This window comes from Petromyzon marinus, chromosome 37 (genome assembly GCF_048934315.1).
Source record: "Petromyzon marinus isolate PM22_M1 ecotype Great Lakes invasive population chromosome 37, UKy_Petmar_22M1.pri1.0, whole genome shotgun sequence".
NCBI lineage: Eukaryota > Metazoa > Chordata > Hyperoartia > Petromyzontiformes > Petromyzontidae > Petromyzon > Petromyzon marinus.
The window spans coordinates 6,336,829-6,353,537 of NC_133703.1; positions in this window are offsets into that span (position 1 = coordinate 6,336,829).

The window sequence follows — 16,709 nt, forward strand, 5'->3', positions numbered from 1 at the left end:
TGATTCCAGCTTAGCTTGCAAGAACTAAGAGACACAGTGTGGCCATGTGGCCTTAATGAGAGAGACTGACTCCAGCTTAGCTTGCAAGAACTAAGAGACTCAGTGTGGCCATGTGGCCTTAATGAGAGAGACTGACTCCAACTTAGCTTGCAAGAACTAAGAGACACTGTGTGGCCATGTGGCCTTAATGAGAGAGACTCACTCCAGCTTAGCTTGCAAGAACTAAGAGACACGGTGTGGCCATGTGGCCTTAATGAGAGACTCACTCCAGTTTAGCTTGAAAGAACTAAGAGACAGTGTGGCCATGTAGCCTTAATGAGAGAGACTGACTCCAGCTTAGCTTGCAAGAACTAAGAGACACAGTGTGGCCATGTGGCCATAATGAGAGAGACTGCCTCCAGCTTAGCTTGCAAGAACTAAGAGACACAGTGTGGCCATGTGGCCTTAATGAGAGAGACTCACTCCAGCTTAGCTTGCAAGAACTAAGAGACACTGTGTGGCCATGTGGCCTTAATGAGAGAGACTCACTCCAGCTTAGCTTGCAAGAACTAAGAGACACAGTGTGACCATGTGACCTTAATGAGAGAGACTGACTCCAGCTTAGCTTGTAAGAACTAAGAGACAGTGTGGCCATGTGGCCGTAATGAGAGAGACTGATTCCAGCTAAACTTGCAAGAACAAAGCGACACAGTGTGGCCATGTGGCCTTAATGAGACTGACTCCAGCTTAGCTTGCAAGAATTAAGAGACACAGTGTGCCCATGTGACCTTAATGAGAGAGACTGACTCCAGCTTACCTTGCAAGAACTAAGAGACACTGTGTGGCCATGTGGCCTTAATGAGAGAGACTGACTCAAGCTTAGCTTGCAAGAACTAAGAGACACAGTGTGGCCATGTGGCCTTAATGAGAGAGACTCACTCCAGCTTAGCTTGCAAGAACTAAGAGACACTGTGTGGCCATGTGGCCTTAATGAGAGAGACTCACTCCAGCTTAGCTTGCAAGAACTAAGAGACACAGTGTGGCCATGTGGCCTTAATGAGAGAGACTGATTCCAGCTTAGCTTGCAAGATCTAAGAGACAGTGTGGCCATGTGGCCTTAATGAGAGAGACTGACTCCAGCTTAGCTTGCAAGAACTAAAAGACACAGTGTGCCCATGTGACCTTAATGAGAGAGACTGACTCCAGCTTACCTTGCAAGAACTAAGAGACACTGTGTGGCCATGTGGCCTTAATGAGAGAGACTGACTCAAGCTTAGCTTGCAAGAACTAAGAGACACAGTGTGGCCATGTGGCCTTAATGAGACTCACTCCAGCTTAGCTTGCAAGAACTAAGAGACACTGTGTGGCCATGTGGCCTTAATGAGAGAGACTGACTCCAGCTTAGCTTGCAAGAACTAAGAGACACAGTGTGGCCATGTGGCCTTAATGAGAGAGACTGACTCCAGCTTAGCTTGCAAGAACTAAGAGACACAGTGTGGCCATGTGGCCTTAATGAGAGAGACTGATTCCAGCTTAGCTTGCAAGAACTAAGAGACACAGTGTGGCCATGTGGCCTTAATGAGACTGACTCCAGCTTAGCTTGCAAGAACTAAGAGACACAGTGTGACCATGTGACCTTAATGAGAGAGACTGATTCCAGCTTAGCTTGCAAGAACTAAGAGACACTGTGTGGCCATGTGGCCTTAATGAGAGAGACTGACTCAAGCTTAGCTTGCAAGAACTAAGAGACACAGTGTGGCCATGTGGCCTTAATGAGAGAGACTCACTCCAGCTTAGCTTGCAAGAACTAAGAGACACTGTGTGGCCATGTGGCCTTAATGAGAAAGACTCACTCCAGCTTAGCTTGCAAGAACTAAGAGACTCAGTATGGCCATGTGGCCTTAATGAGAGAGACTGACTCCAACTTAACTTGCAAGAACTAAGATACACTGTGTGGCCATGTGGCCTTAATGAGAGAGACTCACTCCAGCTTAGCTTGCAAGAACTAAGAGACACAGTGTGGCCATGTGGCCTTAATGAGAGACTCACTCCAGCTTAGCTTGCAAGAACTAAGAGACAGTGTGGCCATGTAGCCTTAATAAGAGAGAGACTGACTCCAGCTTAGCTTGCAAGAACTAAGAGACACAGTGTGGCCATGTGGCCTTAATGAGAGAGACTCACTCCAGCTTAGCTTGCAAGAACTAAGAGACACAGTGTGGCCATGTGGCCTTAATGAGAGAGACTGATTCCAGCTTAGCTTGCAAGAACTAAGAGACACAGTGTGGCCATGTGGCCTTAATGAGAGAGACTGACTCCAGCTTAGCTTGCAAGAACTAAGAGACTCAGTGTGGCCATGTGGCCTTAATGAGAGAGACTGACTCCAACTTAGCTTGCAAGAACTAAGAGACACTGTGTGGCCATGTGGCCTTAATGAGAGAGACTCACTCCAGCTTAGCTTGCAAGAACTAAGAGACACGGTGTGGCCATGTGGCCTTAATGAGAGACTCACTCCAGTTTAGCTTGAAAGAACTAAGAGACAGTGTGGCCATGTAGCCTTAATGAGAGAGACTGACTCCAGCTTAGCTTGCAAGAACTAAGAGACACAGTGTGGCCATGTGGCCATAATGAGAGAGACTGCCTCCAGCTAGCTTGCAAGAACTAAGAGACACAGTGTGGCCATGTGGCCTTAATGAGAGAGACTCACTCCAGCTTAGCTTGCAAGAACTAAGAGACACTGTGTGGCCATGTGGCCTTAATGAGAGAGACTCACTCCAGCTTAGCTTGCAAGAACTAAGAGACACAGTGTGACCATGTGACCTTAATGAGAGAGACTGACTCCAGCTTAGCTTGCAAGAACTAAGAGACAGTGTGGCCATGTGGCCGTAATGAGAGAGACTGATTCCAGCTAAACTTGCAAGAACAAAGCGACACAGTGTGGCCATGTGGCCTTAATGAGACTGACTCCAGCTTAGCTTGCAAGAATTAAGAGACACAGTGTGCCCATGTGACCTTAATGAGAGAGACTGACTCCAGCTTACCTTGCAAGAACTAAGAGACACTGTGTGGCCATGTGGCCTTAATGAGAGAGACTGACTCAAGCTTAGCTTGCAAGAACTAAGAGACACAGTGTGGCCATGTGGCCTTAATGAGAGAGACTCACTCCAGCTTAGCTTGCAAGAACTAAGAGACACTGTGTGGCCATGTGGCCTTAATGAGAGAGACTCACTCCAGCTTAGCTTGCAAGAACTAAGAGACACAGTGTGGCCATGTGGCCTTAATGAGAGAGACTGATTCCAGCTTAGCTTGCAAGATCTAAGAGACAGTGTGGCCATGTGGCCTTAATGAGAGAGACTGACTCCAGCTTAGCTTGCAAGAACTAAAAGACACAGTGTGCCCATGTGACCTTAATGAGAGAGACTGACTCCAGCTTACCTTGCAAGAACTAAGAGACACTGTGTGGCCATGTGGCCTTAATGAGAGAGACTGACTCAAGCTTAGCTTGCAAGAACTAAGAGACACAGTGTGGCCATGTGGCCTTAATGAGACTCACTCCAGCTTAGCTTGCAAGAACTAAGAGACACTGTGTGGCCATGTGGCCTTAATGAGAGAGACTCACTCCAGCTTAGCTTGCAAGAACTAAGAGACAGTGTGGCCATGTGGCCTTAATGAGATAGACTGACTTCAGCTTAGCTTGCAAGAACTAAGAGACACAGTGTGGCCATGTGGCCTTAATGAGAGAGACTTGACTCCAGCTTAGCTTGCAAGAACTAAGAGACACAGTGTGGCCATGTGGCCTTAATGAGAGAGACTGATTCCAGCTTAGCTTGCAAGAACTAAGAGACACAGTGTGGCCATGTGGCCTTAATGAGAGAGACTGACTCCAGCTTAGCTTGCAAGAACTAAGAGACACAGTGTGACAATGTGACCTTAATGAGAGAGACTGATTCCAGCTTAGCTTGCAAGAACTAAGAGACACTGTGTGGCCATGTGGCCTTAATGAGAGAGACTGACTCAAGCTTAGCTTGCAAGAACTAAGAGACACAGTGTGGCCATGTGGCCTTAATGAGAGAGACTCACACCAGCTTAGCTTGCAAGAACTAAGAGACACTGTGTGGCCATGTGGCCTTAATGAGAAAGACTCACTCCAGCTTAGCTTGCAAGAACTAAGAGACTCAGTATGGCCATGTGGCCTTAATGAGAGAGACTGACTCCAACTTAACTTGCAAGAACTAAGATAAACTGTGTGGCCATGTGGCCTTAATGAGAGAGACTCACTCCAGCTTAGCTTGCAAGAACTAAGAGACACAGTGTGGCCATGTGGCCTTAATGAGAGACTCACTCCAGCTTAGCTTGCAAGAACTAAGAGACAGTGTGGCCATGTAGCCTTAATGAGAGAGACTGACTCCAGCTTAGCTTGCAAGAACTAAGAGACACAGTGTGGCCATGTGGCCTTAATGAGAGAGACTGACTCCAGCTTAGCTTGCAAGAACTAAGAGACACTGTGTGGCCATGTGGCCTTAATGAGAGAGACTCACTCCAGCTTAGCTTGCAAGAACTAAGAGACACAGTGTGGCCATGTGGCCTTAATGAGAGAGACTGCCTCCAGCTTAGCTTGCAAGAACTAAGAGACAGTGTGGCCATGTGGCCTTAATGAGAGAGACTGATTCCAGCTTAACTTGCAAGAACAAAGCGACACAGTGTGGCCATGTGGCCTTAATGAGACTGACTCCAGCTTAGCTTGCAAGAATTAAGAGACACAGTGTGCCCATGTGACCTTAATGAGAGAGACTGACTCCAGCTTACCTTGCAAGAACTAAGAGACACTGTGTGGCCATGTGGCCTTAATGAGAGAGACTGACTCAAGCTTAGCTTGCAAGAACCAAGAGACACAGTGTGGCCATGTGGCCTTAATGAGAGAGACTCACTCCAGCTTAGCTTGCAAGAACTAAGAGACACTGTGTGGCCATGTGGCCTTAATGAGAGAGACTCACTCCAGCTTAGCTTGCAAAAACTAAGAGACACAGTGTGGCCATGTGGCCTTAATGAGAGAGACTGATTCCAGCTTAGCTTGCAAGAACTAAGAGACAGTGTGGCCATGTGGCCTTAATGAGAGAGACTGACTCCAGCTTAGCTTGCAAGAACTAAGAGACACAGTGTGCCCATGTGACCTTAATGAGAGAGACTGACTCCAGCTTACCTTGCAAGAACTAAGAGACACTGTGTGGCCATGTGGCCTTAATGAGAGAGACTGACTCAAGCTTAGCTTGCAAGAACTAAGAGACACAGTGTGGCCATGTGGCCTTAATGAGAGAGACTCACTCCAGCTTAGCTTGCAAGAACTAAGAGACACAGTGTGGCCATGTGGCCTTAATGAGAGAGACTCACTCCAGCTTAGCTTGCAAGAACTAAGATACACTGTGTGGCCATGTGGCCTTAATGAGAGAGACTCACTCCAGCTTAGCTTGCAAGAACTAAGAGACAGTGTGGCCATGTGGCCTTAATGAGAGAGACTGACTCCAGCTTAGCTTGCAAGAACTAAGAGACACAGTGTGGCCATGTGGCCTTAATGAGAGAGACTGACTCCAGCTTAGCTTGCAAGAACTAAGAGACACAGTGTGGCCATGTGGCCTTAATGAGAGAGACTGATTCCAGCTTAGCTTGCAAGAACTAAGAGACACAGTGTGGCCATGTGGCCTTAATGAGACTGACTCCAGCTTAGCTTGCAAGAACTAAGAGACACAGTGTGACCATGTGACCTTAATGAGAGAGACTGATTCCAGCTTAGCTTGCAAGAACTAAGAGACACTGTGTGGCCATGTGGCCTTAATGAGAGAGACTGACTCAAGCTTAGCTTGCAAGAACTAAGAGACACAGTGTGGCCATGTGGCCTTAATGAGAGAGACTCACTCCAGCTTAGCTTGCAAGAACTAAGAGACACTGTGTGGCCATGTGGCCTTAATGAGAAAGACTCACTCCAGCTTAGCTTGCAAGAACTAAGAGACTCAGTATGGCCATGTGGCCTTAATGAGAGAGACTGACTCCAACTTAACTTGAAAGAACTAAGATACACTGTGTGGCCATGTGGCCTTAATGAGAGAGACTCACTCCAGCTTAGCTTGCAAGAACTAAGAGACACAGTGTGGCCATGTGGCCTTAATGAGAGAGACTGATTCCAGCTTAGCTTGCAAGAACTAAGAGACAGTGTGGCCATGTGGCCTTAATGAGAGAGACTGACTCCAGCTTAGCTTGCAAGAACTAAGAGACACAGTGTGCCCATGTGACCTTAATGAGAGAGACTGACTCCAGCTTACCTTGCAAGAACTAAGAGACACTGTGTGGCCATGTGGCCTTAATGAGAGAGACTGACTCAAGCTTAGCTTGCAAGAACTAAGAGACACAGTGTGGCCATGTGGCCTTAATGAGAGAGACTCACTCCAGCTTAGCTTGCAAGAACTAAGATACACTGTGTGGCCATGTGGCCTTAATGAGAGAGACTCACTCCAGCTTAGCTTGCAAGAACTAAGAGACAGTGTGGCCATGTGGCCTTAATGAGAGAGACTGACTCCAGCTTAGCTTGCAAGAACTAAGAGACACAGTGTGGCCATGTGGCCTTAATGAGAGAGACTGACTCCAGCTTAGCTTGCAAGAACTAAGAGACACAGTGTGGCCATGTGGCCTTAATGAGAGAGACTGATTCCAGCTTAGCTTGCAAGAACTAAGAGACACAGTGTGGCCATGTGGCCTTAATGAGACTGACTCCAGCTTAGCTTGCAAGAACTAAGAGACACAGTGTGACCATGTGACCTTAATGAGAGAGACTGATTCCAGCTTAGCTTGCAAGAACTAAGAGACACTGTGTGGCCATGTGGCCTTAATGAGAGAGACTGACTCCAACTTAAAATGAAAGAACTAAGATACACTGTGTGGCCATGTGGCCTTAATGAGAGAGACTCACTCCAGCTTAGCTTGCAAGAACTAAGAGACACAGTGTGGCCATGTGGCCTTAATGAGAGAGACTGATTCCAGCTTAGCTTGCAAGAACTAAGAGACAGTGTGGCCATGTGGCCTTAATGAGAGAGACTGACTCCAGCTTAGCTTGCAAGAACTAAGAGACACAGTGTGCCCATGTGACCTTAATGAGAGAGACTGAATCCAGCTTACCTTGCAAGAACTAAGAGACACTGTGTGGCCATGTGGCCTTAATGAGAGAGACTGACTCAAGCTTAGCTTGCAAGAACTAAGAGACACAGTGTGGCCATGTGGCCTTAATGAGAGAGACTCACTCCAGCTTAGCTTGCAAGAACTAAGATACACTGTGTGGCCATGTGGCCTTAATGAGAGAGACTCACTCCAGCTTAGCTTCCAAGAACTAAGAGACAGTGTGGCCATGTGGCCTTAATGAGAGAGACTGACTCCAGCTTAGCTTGCAAGAACTAAGAGACACAGTGTGGCCATGTGGCCTTAATGAGAGAGACTGACTCCAGCTTAGCTTGCAAGAACTAAGAGACACAGTGTGGCCATGTGGCCTTAATGAGAGAGACTGATTCCAGCTTAGCTTGCAAGAACTAAGAGACACAGTGTGGCCATGTGGCCTTAATGAGACTGACTCCAGCTTAGCTTGCAAGAACTAAGAGACACAGTGTGACCATGTGACCTTAATGAGAGAGACTGATTCCAGCTTAGCTTGCAAGACCTAAGAGACACTGTGTGGCCATGTGGCCTTAATGAGAGAGACTGACTCAAGCTTAGCTTGCAAGAACTAAGAGACACAGTGTGGCCATGTGGCCTTAATGAGAGAGACTCACTCCAGCTTAGCTTGCAAGAACTAAGAGACACTGTGTGGCCATGTGGCCTTAATGAGAAAGACTCACTCCATCTTAGCTTGCAAGAACTAAGAGACTCAGTATGGCCATGTGGCCTTAATGAGAGAGACTGACTCCAACTTAACTTGCAAGAACTAAGATACACTGTGTGGCCATGTGGCCTTAATGAGAGAGACTCACTCCAGCTTAGCTTGCAAGAACTAAGAGACACAGTGTGGCCATGTGGCCTTAATGAGAGACTCACTCCAGCTTAGCTTGCAAGAACTAAGAGACAGTGTGGCCATGTAGCCTTAATGAGATAGACTGACTCCAGCTTAGCTTGCAAGAACTAAGAGACACAGTGTGGCCATGTGGCCTTAATGAGAGAGACTGACTCCAGCTTAGCTTGCAAGAACTAAGAGACACAGTGTGGCCATGTGGCCTTAATGAGAGAGACTGATTCCAGCTTAGCTTGCAAGAACTAAGAGACACAGTGTGGCCATGTGGCCTTAATGAGAGAGACTGACTCCAGCTTAGCTTGCAAGAACTAAGAGACACAGTGTGACCATGTGACCTTAATGAGAGAGACTGACTCCAGCTTAGCTTGCAAGAACTAAGAGACACTGTGTGGCCATGTGGCCTTAATGAGAGAGACTCACTCCAGCTTAGCTTGCAAGAACTAAGAGACAGTGTGGCCATGTGGCCTTAATGAGAGACTCACTCCAGCTTAGCTTGCAAGAACTAAGAGACAGTGTGGCCATGTAGCCTTAATGAGAGAGACTAACTCCAGCTTAGCTTGCAAGAACTAAGAGACACTGTGTGGCCATGTGGCCTTAATGAGAGAGACTCACTCCAGCTTAGCTTGCAAGAACTAAGAGACAGTGTGGCCATGTGGCCTTAATGAGAGAGACTGATTCCAGCTTAACTTGCAAGAACAAAGCGACACAGTGTGGCCATGTGGCCTTAATGAGACTGACTCCAGCTTAGCTTGCAAGAATTAAGAGACACAGTGTGCCCATGTGACCTTAATGAGAGAGACTGACTCCAGCTTACCTTGCAAGAACAAAGAGACACTGTGTGGCCATGTGGCCTTAATGAGAGAGACTGACTCAAGCTTAGCTTGCAAGAACCAAGAGACACAGTGTGGCCATGTGGCCTTAATGAGAGAGACTCACTCCAGCTTAGCTTGCAAGAACTAAGAGACACTGTGTGGCCATGTGGCCTTAATGAGAGAGACTCACTCCAGCTTAGCTTGCAAGAACTAAGAGACACAGTGTGGCCATGTGGCCTTAATGAGAGAGACTGATTCCAGCTTAGCTTGCAAGAACTAAGAGACAGTGTGGCCATGTGGCCTTAATGAGAGAGACTGACTCCAGCTTAGCTTGCAAGAACTAAGAGACACAGTGTGCCCATGTGACCTTAATGAGAGAGACTGACTCCAGCTTACCTTGCAAGAACTAAGAGACACTGTGTGGCCATGTGGCCTTAATGAGAGAGACTGACTCAAGCTTAGCTTGCAAGAACTAAGAGACACAGTGTGGCCATGTGGCCTTAATGAGAGAGACTCACTCCAGCTTAGCTTGCAAGAACTAAGATACACTGTGTGGCCATGTGGCCTTAATGAGAGAGACTCACTCCAGCTTAGCTTGCAAGAACTAAGAGACAGTGTGGCCATGTGGCCTTAATGAGAGAGACTGACTCCAGCTTAGCTTGCAAGAACTAAGAGACACAGTGTGGCCATGTGGCCTTAATGAGAGAGACTGATTCCAGCTTAGCTTGCAAGAACTAAGAGACACAGTGTGGCCATGTGGCCTTAATGAGACTGACTCCAGCTTAGCTTGCAAGAACTAAGAGACACAGTGTGACCATGTGACCTTAATGAGAGAGACTGATTCCAGCTTAGCTTGCAAGAACTAAGAGACACTGTGTGGCCATGTGGCCTTAATGAGAGAGACTGACTCAAGCTTAGCTTGCAAGAACTAAGAGACACAGTGTGGCCATGTGGCCTTAATGAGAGAGACTGACTCCAGCTTAGCTTGCAAGAACTAAGAGACACAGTGTGGCCATGTGGCCTTAATGAGAGAGACTGACTCCAGCTTAGCTTGCAAGAACTAAGAGACACAGTGTGGCCATGTGGCCTTAATGAGAGAGACTGATTCCAGCTTAGCTTGCAAGAACTAAGAGACACAGTGTGGCCATGTGGCCTTAATGAGACTGACTCCAGCTTAGCTTGCAAGAACTAAGAGACACAGTGTGACCATGTGACCTTAATGAGAGAGACTGATTCCAGCTTAGCTTGCAAGAACTAAGAGACACTGTGTGGCCATGTGGCCTTAATGAGAGAGACTGACTCAAGCTTAGCTTGCAAGAACTAAGAGACACAGTGTGGCCATGTGGCCTTAATGAGAGAGACTCACTCCAGCTTAGCTTGCAAGAACTAAGAGACACTGTGTGGCCATGTGGCCTTAATGAGAAAGACTCACTCCAGCTTAGCTTGCAAGAACTAAGAGACTCAGTATGGCCATGTGGCCTTAATGAGAGAGACTGACTCCAACTTAACTTGCAAGAACTAAGATACACTGTGTGGCCATGTGGCCTTAATGAGAGAGACTCACTCCAGCTTAGCTTGCAAGAACTAAGAGACACAGTGTGGCCATGTGGCCTTAATGAGAGACTCACTCCAGCTTAGCTTACAAGAACTAAGAGACAGTGTGGCCATGTAGCCTTAATGAGAGAGACTGACTCCAGCTTAGCTTGCAAGAACTAAGAGACACAGTGTGGCCATGTGGCCTTAATGAGAGAGACTGACTCCAGCTTAGCTTGCAAGAACTAAGAGACACAGTGTGGCCATGTGGCCTTAATGAGAGAGACTGATTCCAGCTTAGCTTGCAAGAACTAAGAGACACAGTGTGGCCATGTGGCCTTAATGAGAGAGACTGACTCCAGCTTAGCTTGCAAGAACTAAGAGACACAGTGTGACCATGTGACCTTAATGAGAGAGACTGACTCCAGCTTAGCTTGCAAGAACTAAGAGACACTGTGTGGCCATGTGGCCTTAATGAGAGAGACTGACTCAAGCTTAGCTTGCAAGAACTAAGAGACACAGTGTGGCCATGTGGCCTTAATGAGAGAGACTCACTCCAGCTTAGCTTGCAAGAACTAAGAGACACTGTGTGGCCATGTGGCCTTAATGAGAGAGACTCACTCCAGCTTAGCTTGCAAGAACTAAGAGACTCAGTGTGGCCATGTGGCCTTAATGAGAGAGACTGACTCCAACTTAGCTTGCAAGAACTAAGAGAAACAGTGTGGCCATGTGGCCTTAATGAGAGAGACTGACTCCAGCTTAGCTTGCAAGAACTAAGAGACACAGTGTGGCCATGTGGCCTTAATGAGAGACTCACTCCAGCTTAGCTTGCAAGAACTAAGAGACAGTGTGGCCATGTAGCCTTAATGAGAGAGACTGACTCCAGCTTAGCTTGCAAGAACTAAGAGACACAGTGTGGCCATGTGGCCTTAATGAGAGAGACTGACTCCAGCTTAGCTTGCAAGAACTAAGAGACACAGTGTGGCCATGTGGCCTTAATGAGACAGACTGATTCCAGCTTAACTTGCAAGAACTAGCTGTTAAATTTGACTCTCAGCTGTTAAATTTTGATTTAAAGCTTTAGTGACTGCAGAGATTCATATTCTTGGTTCTTTCAAATTTTCTTGTTGTGGTTTTCACACCTGATGATGATTGCTTGTGTTGCAGTCAAAAGGTCGTGAGAATTTTATTGTTTTATATTTGTATTATTTTATTGTTCCCCTTCGACGTGACTTTCCCAAAAGAACCAAGAATATGAATCTTAGCTGTTTTTTGGTGTAGAGGGGGTCACGTGTGTCACCATAATTGCCCTTATCCTACAACTCGTGCTGCGTAATATTTTCCTTGCCATATTACCTGTGATACACATAATGAGGACAACTGGTAATTCAAATGAAACCAGAGGTGGGAAACCTGTTCTTTATGATATTATTAATAAGCAATTTGAACACGACTTTTAGAAACACCGATGCAGCTATACACCTGCTAGATTGTCTAGAAATCCGGTTGATACTAATAGGGTTTATTTGCCAGTATTGTACATTATTTAAATTACATTTCTTTGGGCGGCAGAGTGGTGCAGTGGTCACGCCCGTGCATGACATCTTCTGAAGGACTGCCTGGCTTCGCTTTTCTCATTCTGGTCCCTTTCTCTGTATGGGTTTACTCCCATAGCAAAACAACAACAACAACATACAATGTAACTGGTACTAGCCAAACATCCAAATTACTCCTGCGAAAAGTTGTCAGGCCCCTCCTGAAAAAATAGTCTTGAGACTCAGTGAGGCTTTCCCAGGGAAACAAGCCTACTAACAACATTGTTTCACTGCATGTGAAAAATAAAGATTTTCAGTATTAAATCTCAGTGGCTGATTTAATTGAAACATCAAGTTACGTTCAAGTGATAATTGTAACTGGCACACAGTATTCCTTCACTTTGGCGCGAGGAACTACAGATGAGAGAAGGCGGCAGTCAAATGGTGAGCAGCTGGCAACAAATCCCCCCCACCACTCCTGCCCATGCTCTGTGGTCCTCTTTATATAAAGATGTTATCGGCCAATTAATGATTTTCGATTTAAAGCTTTCGTGACTGCAAGGATTCATCTTCTTTGGTTCTCTCGGTAAAGTCACGTAGAATGAGAATAAAATAATAAATTGATCAAATAAAATAACACAATAATATTCTCACGACGTTTCGGCTCCAACACAAGCGGCCTTCATCAGGTGAAGGGGACGAGACTGTCTGGAGGACAGCGCTGGAGTGAGAAAGCCACGCTGAGATCACAACCTTTAAGCTGTGTGAGAAGAAACAAAGCGCCTTGACAAAGAAATTAGCATATAATTTAGCATTGAAATGGCTGAGTGATTAGCTTGTGACTGGTCACAGAAAAGGCTATGTTAAAGTTAAAGCATACACATCCGCAAAGGCACCCCTTGACAAAGGAATTAGCATAGAATTTAGCATTGAAATAGCTAAGTTAAAGTATACACATCCGCAAAGGCACCCCTTGACAAAGGAATTAGCATAGAATTTAGCATTGAAATAGCTGAGTGATTAGCTTCTGACTGGTCACAGAAATAGCTATGTTAAAGTCAGAGCATAAACATTCACTGATGCACCTAGTACAAATCAAACAGGAGAATTTAGCATTGAAATAACTAGGCGAAGGCCTTCGCGACCAATATTACCCGCAATAGAGATTTTTGGATTAGGTCGAATAAATAGTGCATATTTACGCGTATTATTGAGTGCATATTTACGTGATCTAACCCAAAAATCTCGATTATGGACTCAAAAAAACGCTGGCAGACTTCTCACTCACACCCGTATGCAAGACGATATCGCCCCAATATTCCAATTGTTCAACTATCCCCCGAACCAGTCCAGAATCAATTTCAAGTTCACACTCAGCATTCTGAAGGTCCTCCGTGGTCTGATCCCTTATGTAAAATATAAGAAACTACATTTTATTCAGATTGTGCTTTCGATATCGTGTCATGAGACGGAGTATCCACTCGGATCTCTCACAGAGAAGCGGAACCCGTCCTATTGGAGAATGGCCCGCAGAAGAGAACATCACAAAGCTACCTCTGACATTGCTTCTAGTGACCTCTAGGCCACAGAGTAAAGGGAAGCACATTCCCACCCACTCTGTTGAACAGATATTAAGTGCATAGCCATTTATTTAGTATGTTTTGGGTTTTTTTGACAGTCATTAATGACTGAGCTGAGACCATCAACTGGCTGCACTTGACAAAAGCAAGTTTAATCACAGGTGGTTACCCAGATTCGAACCCAGGATCTCAGCGTTTCCAGCTCAACGCTAATAATCTCTCTCAGCCACCCGGGCCATCTCGACGTAAATTTGACAAACTGATGCGTCGTGATATGCCAAACTCTTACTAATGCATTAGTAATAATCGAGACGAGATGTGAAATAAGGTGTTTAGAGAAGCTACGACAATTCAGCGTGCGTGCAATCCAGTAGACTCTTGATTATCCGTGTGCGGTTTATCTGATTTGCGGATTAACCACGCACATGAGATTTTTACTTATTAATAACTCATGGATTTTCCCTTAGGCCCAAATTAATAATCTAAAAATAGTTATACATTGTAATTCTTGGAAATGTTTGTTACAAGTCACGTGCTTATATCGAGCAAATATGTGCGCCCATGAATCCGAAATCTACGTGATCACCTCGACAGTACAGTAGTTGCATATCTTTACAACAGTGGGTGGAGTTTGATTGATGGTGATTGGCGTGGCTCTGCTATCCACTTAGAGGGCCGAGTCTTCTGCTCGGGAGCAGGAAAGTTTTATCACCGACCACGTGCATCAATCGGTTGATCGTTAGTTTGTGGCATAGAGATCCGCAGAATATAGATATCTTTGGATCATCCGACATTTTTTATCATCCGCAGCCATCCTCCACGTCATTAGCGCGGATAATCGAGAGTCTACTGTATGTGAAAATTTGTCTCCTTACTCCCCGGAAGAAGCGGCGGTCTGGTGTCGGGAGTGCTGATGTTGCCGAGAAACGCGGCCGGTTTCTCCTTGACCACGAGGTCGCGAGGAGTCTCGAGGGAGCCACAGCACAGGGCCAACTGAAACAGCTTCCGGGCCAGCGTGTCCCCTTTCACCTGCCCCAGGAAGTCCTGCACACACTGTCGGTGGAAACAACAAAGGACCCAAACCACGTGCAGCCATATCACTCTGTTGGGACAAATAGAGGGTGATACATGCATCGATGTCCGACCAATTTCAATGCCCCCCCTTACTTTTGTCTCAACGTGTGACTGAATTTTGTGAAAGCGATGGCCCTAAATATTATAGAGGAGAGTTAATTCAGTGGTAGAGCAAGTCTTTTGATACTGGTGGAAGTATCTACAGACTTGAAACGTATGGCGATTATCACTCATTAAATAATTCCCGAGGACAAATGTATTATGGAAAATTTTGACAAATATAAGCAGATCCATGAATTTTCTCGCATGGTAATTACTCTTACTTCCGATATTAGGAAGCCATTGGAGCTATGCACTTTTAAATCTAGATTGAAAACAATTTCTTTAGAACTACTTTTTGTGTTCAGTTTGTTGCCCTCCACACCTCCGATTAGCACAGTTGGCTACGTACAGTGCGAAAGAAGTTCAACATATATACATGTGGTTTTACCCAATCCAGTCATTTCTGAGTACTTGTTTAGATTTGCAAATTTTGATTCTGACGCCGGCACACATGTCCTCCTCATTCATTAATAACAACACGGGATTTTTTTTACATTATTTGTGAAGCATATAGAAATGCAGTTTTGGATAATACACCCGCAATATTAACTAGGGCGACTCCTGGGATCGAATCGCGAACCTCTGAAACAAGCGACAAATGCACAACCACTCGGGAAAGAAGATTTCTGTAAGGAGCGGTACAGTAAAATAGGCCTCAGCCTTCAATACGATATATATTAACATGATGTACTTACACGAGCAGTTACTTCAGTGCTCTTGTCGCAGCACTGCACCCACAAAACTGAAGTCGTGTTGGAAGTCTGTCTCAGACTGCATGACAAAAGGATACACCACATTCACTTGACAGGGAGACAGGTGTGAAACTTGTGTGCCTGAGCAACTGAAGATAGCTCAGCATTGTGGCCGTGTAAGGCAAACGCAGGGGCAGGGGAATATTGGTAAAAGGCTGATGCAGTGTCACTCTCAGGTGTGAACACAGCAACACGTACGTTGTGGCTGTGTGTCAGCAATTCCAGAACGCATTTAATTCAGAAAGTAAACCCCCTCAAGGGCAACAACAATACATACTTGAGGCAATCTTGATTTGAAGCTTTCGCCACTGCAGGAATCCAGACTCTTTGGTTCTTTCGGTAAAGTCACGTAAAATCGAGGAGGCCGCTTTAATACCTTACAGTTACACGCTAATTTCTCACGTTAACATCACTAGCCCTGGCCACTTCTTTATGACCCATGGGCTACACACATTTCAAACCATTTAAAACAGTCTGCCACAGCAGCACACCAAGGCTTTCCCACCTGATGACGGACGCTTGTGTCGCACCCGAAACGTCGTGATTTATTTTATTTTATACCTACATGACTTTACCGAAAGAACCAAAGAGTTTAACTTGAGGCATCCAATAATAATACAATTCGCAGTCAACAAGCGACGCAATGCATACACACGTACACACACACACACGCTCGTACACGCAGGCACGGCACGTACGGAAATGCCCAGAGGTATGCTGGTGAAACGGATGCCCAGATCATGAACATCCGGAGCCCCGTATCGTTCCATGAGATGCTTCAGCAAGTCTGGCACCTTGAAGCGTGCCATCACTCCTTTGCCTCGGGAGCTGCGGCTCTTGGCCACGAAGGTCCTAAACTCTGCCGCAAACAACAACAACACGAGCGGGTTACGCAGAGCGCATGCTAGGGGAGCAACGACGACGCATTGATTCGGACGTGATCATTCATCCTGAAGATCGCGATATGCACACCGGATCGCGTGCGTAAGAATTTATGTTTTAGATTTGTATACGTTGCGTGTCATTGTTTCACATTGTCCAACACCCACCCACTCCAGTCACTAGAGCCGGCTGTGTTCACGTTTTAAAACAAGGCATTGAATCTAGAATTTATTCACGAGCCCTCAATCGCGATAATCGATTGATTCGCGACATGGGTGGCTGGGGTGGCGCGTATCGCTTCTGTTTATGTCTGCAAGGAATCACTTGCTGAGCCTTCGTATCATTTCAAATACCAAACAAATTCATGCATCAGTAGGACTGGGGCCTTGAAAAAGGAAAAAAAATCCGATAAGCGACGT